The sequence below is a fragment of the Ascaphus truei genome, chromosome 3 (genome assembly GCF_040206685.1).
Source record: "Ascaphus truei isolate aAscTru1 chromosome 3, aAscTru1.hap1, whole genome shotgun sequence".
NCBI classification, from domain to species: Eukaryota; Metazoa; Chordata; class Amphibia; order Anura; family Ascaphidae; genus Ascaphus; species Ascaphus truei.
The window spans coordinates 45,065,913-45,075,912 of NC_134485.1; the positions used below are offsets into that span (position 1 = coordinate 45,065,913).

At 38.4% G+C, this 10,000-nt stretch overlaps 1 protein-coding gene across 13 annotated transcripts in view; it reads left to right on the plus strand.

Moving 5' to 3' along the window:
* ROBO2 (roundabout guidance receptor 2) overlaps positions 1-10,000 on the plus strand; it is a 1,224,910-nt gene that overhangs the window by 1,075,061 nt on the left and 139,849 nt on the right. The gene's annotated exons all lie outside the window — the stretch shown is intronic.

Consider the following 10,000-nt stretch of genomic DNA (forward strand, 5'->3'; position numbering starts at 1 on the left):
GGAATGCCGGCAGGGGGGCGCAAGGCAAAAAGTTTGCGAACCCCTGGTCTAAATACTATATACTTATTTTCCAGCTTCAACACAACGCTGCTTACCAAATCTTGGATGAATATAATTCAGACTCTAATTAGCTTATGTGTACCTTAATTTAAATGATGGAAATAAAAAAGAAAAAAATGTTTAGCTGTAAAAAAACTGAATTAATATCCCGTTATTTACCTTAGTTAGCCCTGTGGTTTTTTTTTACATGTAGTAAAGTCATGTTTAATAGGCTAACACTACTTTGTGCATATGGGCCTCAGCTGTAGCATATTAACTACAGTATCCCATCTGAAAAAATTACTTGTCTACTCACGAACTGTGTCATCATAGGTTTATATACATTATGCCATATATATTCACTTTTGTCTACCATACATGCCATCCCTCCCTATATAAAGCAGCCCTCTGGGCAACACTATTTTTTAAATCATATATATTTTTTTAAAAGGCTTGGAGTAGGTGGTCTACGGAGCTGAAATGCACTGCTCCAGCGTATCTTAGAAAGCAGGACCCCCTGCTTCCTGAGATACTTACCTCTGCAGGTGCTGCTTATAGGAGCTCGGTTGGGTTCACAATATGGCGATTCACTATGGTATTGTGCCATAGTTATAGCCGATAACAGATTCGATAAAATAATGGATACATGAATTAACTCTGATCAAGTAGGCTGAATACCCTAAAGAACTAGTATAGATAGCATGAAAAGATTACTCAATGTCTTTATTTTAGCAAACAATGTTATTACCTATTGATTGTCTATCGCTTGATGCTAACACAGATTTTGATTGTATTGAATGGTCATTCATTTTCCACATAGAAATGTGGTTTTGGTAATAACATTGTCTTTGATTACATGATTGTACACTAATTCCCAAGCAATGATCACTACCAATGTCACTACCAATGTCATAAATTCTAATATTTGTGCCTTTTGCAGAGGCACAATGCAAGGTTTCCCACTCTTCCCTTTGCTTTTTTATCCTAGCAATGGAACCCCTGGCAATTAAAATGAGAGAAAATTCCAAAATATTAGGCATATATATATATATATTTAGCTTTTTGCTGATGACATTTTATTAACATCGAGATACCCTCCATCCTTGATAAAAGCATTGTTGGACTATATACAGCTCAACCCTGTTATAGCGCAAGCCTCGGGGCCACCTGATCCAACCGCGCTAGAACCGGGGTCGCGCTAATTTAAAAAAAAAAAATGGCCGCCGTGCCTGATCGGGAGGAGGGAGGGAAGAGGTGGCCGGCAGCCCTACACGTCCCCCAGCATCCACCATAACTTCCCCTAGCAGCCTCACTTCCCCCCTCACTTCATTACATAATGAGCAACAGCTGAAAAATCAGGAATAAAGTGAGTTTGTTCATGAGGCATGAAACACGTCAAAGAAAACCACTGATTAGTTCAATTAATTAGTCCATCTGTGGGAATACATTGTAGATGTTAGCATAGCGCATTACGTATACACATAATAGCAGCCCTAGCATAATATATTAACAGCACCAGGAGAGAGCAACATGGACAACAAAGGAGCCCAACAAAATCATCCATTCTTTAAGTGTACAGAAAAAACATACCATAAAGCTTAGTACTTTTGCCACCTTGTTCCCGATCGAACGGGACAGCCCTTCAAAGGCTCGCTCGCATCCATAGCAACCAGTCCACATTGTCGGATCTCTCGCGCATGCGCAGATCGCCTCGTCAGCAATAAAGATAATCAAACCGGCCAATGTGTTCATAGTGGCAGCATTAAGCCCCAGCCAGACAAAGATCAGGGCGGGGGAAAAAAAGAAGCTAACACCAGCAACTCTACCATACATATACATGCTATGGAATATATTACCTTAATCCCCACGTCCTTACCGAGCGGGACAACCCGCTACTGTCCCTAGCAATCAGCCGCACTGTCAAGTCTTTTGCACATGCAAAGAATACACCATTAACGAAAACATAAATAAACCAGCAGCGACATTTAAAGGGACAATATTAGAACCCAAAACGCACATAAATGTATGCAACCTAGCCCCCTGGTCCCTCCTCTACCTAATAAAACAGCTTAGCACAAATAAACAAGCACCAATCATACTACACTTTCACACAATAACATATAAAGGCTGCCCTACTCATTTAAAACACCATCACAAAGTCATATACCCATTATATTCTCCTTCACAATATAAATGTAGGGAGGGGGAGTGGGAGGGGTGTGTGTGTGGGGTGTGTGTGGTGTGTGTGTGGTGAGAGTGTGGTGTGAGTGTGGTGTGTGAGTGTGTGCTGTGAGTGTGTGCAGTGTGTTGTGAGTGCAGTGTGCTGTGAGTGCAGTGTGCTGTGAGTGCAGTGTGCTGTGAGTGTGTGCAGTGTGCTGTGAGTGTGTGCAGTGTGTGCTAGTGCTGTGAGTGTGTGTAGTGTGCTGTGACTGTGTGCAGTGTGCAGTGTGCAGTGTGCAGTGTGCCAATTTTTAAAAAAAATGTTTGTTTGTTTAAAAAAAAAAAAAAAAAAATCGGGGTCCATGCTCAAACCGCGTTATAAGCGGATCCGCGTTATAGCGGATCGTGCTATAACGGGGTTGAGCTGTAGTCTCTCTTGGTAATCACTAGTAAGGAAAATAACACTGATAAATCAGAGGTTTTGTATATATATATATATATATATATATATATATATATATATGATATATGTATATATTATATTGTAGTAGTAATATGTTCAGGAATGACTCAACGTGAAAATAAAGCACTTGAGTGTTGCAATAGGTATTAGAATCCAGAAAAGCTTGTTGATTTAATTTGTTTTTACCTCTTCTTGGAAAAATCTCTAATGACATTGATGGAATTTGATTCCTTTAACATTATTTGGTAAAGTTAACTTAATAATGATGAGCATTTGACCATGACAGCATGAGTCCCCTTAAAATTCATGAAAAAAATTACAGTATTTAATAAATGTAAAACCTCTGGAATGGAAAAGCTACTAGAGTAGGTCCTTCCAAATGACAAAAAAAGTGCACAAGGTGGTTTAAATGTTTCTGATTTTATATAAGTATCAATTATTTTAGCATCTACACCAGTGCCTGATACAGTTTTCTCATTTTGAACCAAAATGCCACTCATAGGCACATCTGGAGTGCAATACTGTGGCAGGATGGCCTGTAGGCGAGGTCAGACAATAGTCCACACGTGTAGTTTCAGGTTAAAACAAATGTTGTGTGGTTTTATTGCTTCACAGCACAACTTAACATTTGGGCACATTGTCCCTTTAAGGCAAAACAAAAACTTACAAAAAGAACACCTACTCCTCATAGGGAGAACTTGCTAACTCTCCAAGCCCTATCTATCAGGCTGGCTGGCTATGTCCAATTCACAACCCTTAAACTTACACCACAATAGTCATGGAACAATATCAAAGTTTTTACTGTGTCTTAGAGAGGGTTGGAAATCCATCTGGCTAGCAGCTTGCACAGGACAGCTCTGTAGTCTGAGACAGCCACCTTCTACAAGCATTAGCTTCCTTATAAAGCTGGTTGTCAGGTGTGTCAGCTTACTTCCTTATTGCCCAACTATTCTTACTGGGTTAACCTTCTGAGTGCTGGATGAAGGACTCAGATGTATGTTTCCCAGGCATAATTATCAGTACTTGTCACAAATACACTTTCTACTTTTCAACAATAATTAACTCTATAAGTAAAATCAATGATGAGTAGATCCTATTACAGAAAATTGAAGATGTCTATGGAAATCTCCATACAAAAAATTTCATACCAACATTCATCCCTATGGTTTAATCCCAAACGTTAAATCGATCAAATAAATACTATTTGGAAAATGTGGTCTAATGCAAATATTTATTATTATCATTTATTTATAAAGCATACAACAAAAGTCAAAAATACTCAATGCTACATCCAATGTGACAAAATACATAGTAAAATACTTAAATGATTATATTCTCATAAGTAAGGGTCATTTAGTTAAACCCTTTTGCCAAAGCATTATATTCCTGCAACCACTTCACGGCATGACCACTATGCAGGTCCTAACATTTACTTCTACAGTGGAGGGAGAAAGGTCTCAATTGACCAGTCCTGCACAGGTATATGGAAAAACCTGCTACTTACTTTATAAAGCACCACCATATTTTGTGGTGTGGTACAATGGGGACACAGAGTGATATAAATTACATAAACAGATTGACAAATCAAATAAAGATAAATAAGTGCAAACAGATACAAAAGGTAAAGACTTTACAATCAGAAAGAATAAGGGGCAATGTTGAAACAAATAGTAAAGTGGCTGCTAAGTGAGGGACTGAGTGTGCCTCAGGAAGAAGTATGGTCAAGCTGCACAGCTGATCCTTTTAAGGTTTGGGGGTGTGGATGTTAGGTGGTGTCAGATGGCATAGAGTTTGGTCTAGTCGCATAGCTGGTACCAATAGGGTGGGGGGCGGAAGGTTAATACAGTAGGTTAGCGGTATGCTAGATAGGCTTCCTTAAAAAGATAGGTTTTCACTGAGCATCTAAATGTCTGAATGCTGGGGTAGGTTTTCACTGAGCATCTAAATGTCTGATGTGCATGGTAGGGAATTCCAGACAAGGTGCAGCATGGGAGAAGTCTTGTATGTGGGAGCGAGGGAGGAAGTGAAGGTCATTGGCAGAATGTTGGGGCATTTAGGAGGGTATTTGTAGATGAAGGCTGAGATGTAAGGGGGGCAGCATCGTTGAGAGCTAGGCTTTTGAATTTAATTCTAGAGGATATGGGAAGCCAGTGTAGGGATTTGCATAGTGGTGGGTCAGATCTGGAGCAGTGGGTGAGGTAGATGAGTCTGTCAGCAGCATTTTGGATGGATTGGAGTAGGAACAGAGGGGAATGCCGACTAGAAGAAGGTTGCAGTAGTCCAGGTGGGACAGGATGAGGGAATTAGGATTTTAGAATCCTAATTGTTAATTGTTTACAAAATATAACTATCAATCATAAATGTAAACACTCTAATAGTCTAAAATCAGAATTTGGTTTATCTGCTTTATAAAAATTGCTCCAAAATAGAGGATGTAATCAATTTATTGTTAGATATAGTGGCCAATGTATCTAGGTAAAAGTGGTGTAATTGTTGGGAAAAACAACATTGCACCATACAGTATGTATTAACAAAATAAATCACATTGAAATCAATGGAATTGTTCAGATGCACTGGATATGGCATTTTGGATACACAGGACTCTTTTTTAAGTCTCAAATAGTCAATGAGCCGGTGTCCACTCATACTGTATAATGTTTGCTGCAGACAGATTAATGTCATCACTGTAGGGCAATGGGAGCAACACACTCTTGACAATTTATAATGTAATATAAAACCTTAACACCACACACAGTTTAGCAAAGAAATATGTTATTCACGTCAAATAGAAAAAAGTGTGTGCGTGCCGAGCACGTGCATTTTAAGTGAAACTTTGTAGGTCATTTGTCACAGAAATTGTATTTGTGATAAAATCAAAACACTATTTCAGTGCCAAAACGCAAATAAGTTTGACTTAGAATGCGTTTTATCTATTTGAACTTCAATTCTTATAGTAACTGTGAATTCCTTGTGTTTGTGTATGTGTCACTGTGTGCGTGTGCGCGCGACAGTGTGTCACTGGCTGTGCATCAGTCAGTGTGTGTGTGTGTCAGTCAGTGTGTGCATCAGTCAGTGTGTGTGTGTGTGCATCAGTCAGTGTGTGTGCGTCATTCAGTGTGTGTGTGTCAGTCAGTGTGTGCGTCAGTCAGTGTGTGCGTCAGTCAGTGTGTGTGCGTGTGTGCGTCAGTCAGTGTGTGTGTGCGCATCAGTCAGTGTGTGGGCATCAGTGTGTGTAAGTCAGTCAGTATGTGTGTCACTGTGTGTGTGACTGTAAGATTGTGTTAGTGTGTGCTGTGCGTCAGTGTGTGCGACAGTGTGTGCATCAGTGTGTGTGTCAGTGCGTCCGTTGTGTCAGTCAGTGTGTGGGGACACGGCGCATCGCCCGGCCAAAGAGGAGGAGATCTCGGGGGAGCCAAGGCACAAACGATGCTGTGGGGAGGTGGGTGATGGCGGGCGTGTGCTCGGTGTGGTGGGGAGAGAGAGTGTAAGTGCACCAGAGGATCCAGCGTACTGACTGACCGCTGCCGCCTTACTCCTGGGGGGGGGGGGTGGTGGTATGTCCGTACGTCCGTCCATGGATTGAGACCTATTCTTCTAAGTCCTTATGCAGAGAAGGCGTTCGACAGAATAGACTGGGTATTCTTAGATAAAACATTACAGAAATGTGGATGTAAAGACTCATTTTTAGAGGGAATTCAAGCATTGTAGCAAAACCCAACGGCTTTAGTTAAACTCCTAGGAAATGGGCTGGACGCAATAAGAATTAAAAATGGCACAAAACAGGGATGCCCGTTGTCCCCTCTTCTTTTTGCCCTGACGATTGAACTCCTAGCTGCAAAATAAGAGCAAATAAAAATATCCAGGGCATAGCAATTGGAAAAACGAATTACAAAATGTCTCTATTTGCAGATGATATTATCTTAACACTAACAAGCCCTCAGATCTCTCTACCCAATCTCCAAAAAGCCCTGTTGAATTTTAGGAATATCTCGGGTTATACAATCATAATGATAAATCAGAGGCCCTAAATTTGAATCTCCTGGACTCCGAGGTCAAATTATTAAAGCTGAATTTTAACTATAGACAGAGTTCCTCTCATATTAAATACTTGGGAGTATATATGACCAGGCACTACCATTTCTTATACAAAAGCAACTACTCACCCTTACTTGATAAGATCAAAAAAGATTTGGCAAGATTGGAAGGGTTCCAGCTGTTTTGGATTGGAAAAATAGTTTCAGTCAAAATGAATATACTTCCAAGATTATTATATCACTTCCAGACCCTTCCAGTTCGGATACCTGATCCGAATGAAAAAATCTACCAAAAACAAAATGTTCCACTATATCTGGCAGGGCAAAAGGCTCATGACAGCTAGATCAGTCATGCTAACATCGAAGGTAAGAGGGGGTTTGGGTGTCCCAGATATCTGAAAATACTACCAAGCCGCCCAATTACGACAAGTGGTGGTTTGGAATGCCGACCCAGCTCAATACAGCTGGTTGGCTAGTGAATCCCAGTACGCCAGAACGTCTTCTCTGCAAATGTCACTATGAGCCCTGGGAAAAAAAGGACCTACAGATGAAACTGTTTGAGCTGGGTCCGATAAGATGTACCTGGGAGGTATGGACCAAGTCTAAGAGCAAATTCAAATTTATATCAACCATTTCACAACTTATCCCACGTTTTAATAACTCAACTTTTCCCCCAGTATGTGACATTAAACAATTTGATCAATTCAAAGATAAAAACATTGAAAATGGCCGACATTACATAATGGGAAGTTCCTTCGCTTCCAGGATCTACAAACCAGATACGAGACAGAAGATTTCTGTATGTTCAAATACTTACAAATTTGGCACTTCATGCAAAAAATCTCCACAAAACTAGAATTTCCTCCTCTCTCAAATTGTGAGGTATTATGTACTGTAGAAGAGATACCTACCACAAAGTCCCGATCACAAAAATATATGTGGGTATGGACTCCCCCGATCACAATTAGATGCCCAAATGGGCGCCCGATTTGAACATAGAAATTGATTGAGATGACTGGGAGGATATTTGGGAGTTTGCCCCAAAGACTTCTATCTATACCACTAGCAAAGAGAATATTTTCAAAATTCTATTCCACTGGTATCTCACACCAAGTCGTCTGAAGCTGATCTACCCAGCAGCATCAGATCTGTGCTGGAGGGGAGGTGGACAAAGAGGCAACATGGTTCACATTTGAATAATGAATTAATAATATTTCTATTCAATGTATAAGAATGTTCACAAGGTCATATTGTTGGATATATGATGTCTATTAGTTATACTATGTGGAAAACTAATCAAAATTACCTAAAGAAAAAAATGGCGGTATAACTGGCCCAGCGATTTTTTTAAGGAAGCCTTATAGAATAGGCCCCTTTATATAGGAAGAATCTGTGATCTCTGCCTTCAACATTTTGGGGCGTATTCTAACGTGCTTATTGGGGCTTATAGACTTTAATGGGGCTTTTCATGTGATAGCACATCATCTGTGATAGCACATCATCTGCGCTATCACACCTTACAGAATAAACCCCTTTGCCTTTTTTTAGGGGCAGGGTGGGGGAAACAGGTTTGATTTTACATCATAATTAAAATATACATTTAACAACACCTTTTTATTATTTTAGACTTAGTGAAAAGTGTAGCATTATCCCCAATGTATATGGTGCTCTATTATGTTACATGCATAGAAAGAAAACAATAAAATCAAAGCTGTGCATGGAAATAAGCACATCCGAATCAGCCCATGTAATAGATTAAATAACATGGTAATGTTTATGTAAAGTGATTTTGTAGTGTCACACGTGAATCTTGTAAAGTGGACATCCATCACTTTGTAATAAAGAAAAGAGCTTCTAATTAAAGTAGGACATTATTTGCAGGATTAAAGTCATTTAGTCTAATTGAAAAGTGTTAATACCCTATTTTATCCTCTTCCATTGGTTTTATTTCAAGGGTAAGACATTTTAGGGTGACATTGTGTTCTGTGCCTTTAATTGAATGATCTTACCTACTAATTGTAGCATTTTTGCTTGTTTAATTACAAGCTTGAAATTTAATTAAACACATTCCTTAGGGTACAATCATGTTTTTCCAATGTAAACAAAAAAATTACCATTGCATCTCAATACTATATATTCATAACCAGAGTTATTCATTTGTCAAAAATGTGTTGTCATGGTTGCTATCCAATATTATAAAATATTTGTTAACACCAATTGTTAATGAATACCAGAACTGTGTCGTACGTGTTAATTTTTCACGACACGGAAATTGCATTTGTTAACATGGTTAAAATGAAGAAAATTAATTTACGTTCTTATTGTACAAAGGACATGCTTGAAAACAAGAGGTGCTGTATCTGTCAACGTACTTTCTCCTGGTAAAATACAGTCTTTTATAAATAAATATTGTCTCACTTTAATATCAAGTGACAAAAAGTGATAGAGAGTTTAATCATGCAATTTGTAACATTTTGATACTGTGTCTATTCTTAAAGCTGCAGTTCAGTCTATATCCTGCATGTGTGTTTTTTTTAATAAATCAGTTCTGTAGTAAGAAAAAATACTTTTAGCATTTTCGGTTTTTAAAAAAACAACTTTGAAAGACCAATTTTCTTGTATTCTATTTTAACAAGCATTTGCTTAGGCACTGCCCCTTCATGGCCTGTCACAAACCCAGGCACACCCCTTTGTCAGCACTGCCCTCCCTCTCTCTAAACGTGCACTAGCATCTGGTCACATGATCTTCCTCATACAGTAGTACATTCAAGGAAGCTGGAGAAAAGGGATCAGCCATGCATAGCAGCTCGGATAGGCGATTTCAAACTTATTACAGTGTTTATTCCATTCATTGCACGTGTATATAATGTAAAAATTGTAATAATTCCATTTATAGCAAACGTGTATATGTGAATATTATTTAGATGTATATGTATGTTACTGAAATGTGGAGTGAGTGTGTAGGTAAATACACACAATACACTTCCACTGCATATATATATATATATATATATATATATATATATATATATATATATATATATATATATATATATAGATATATATATATATATATATATTATATATATTATATATTATGTATGTATGTATATGTGAAGTTATGTGAGTAAAAAAGTGACAAAAACCCTCCATAGCAAGGCAAATAGCAAATGGAAATATTACTGTATGCTCATTTGTATGTATATATATATTTATATACACACACACTTCAAATACGGATAGTGATTCACGTAAATGATATATATATTCACTTTCTGGGAGTATAAGAGTGACTGTCCTGTTG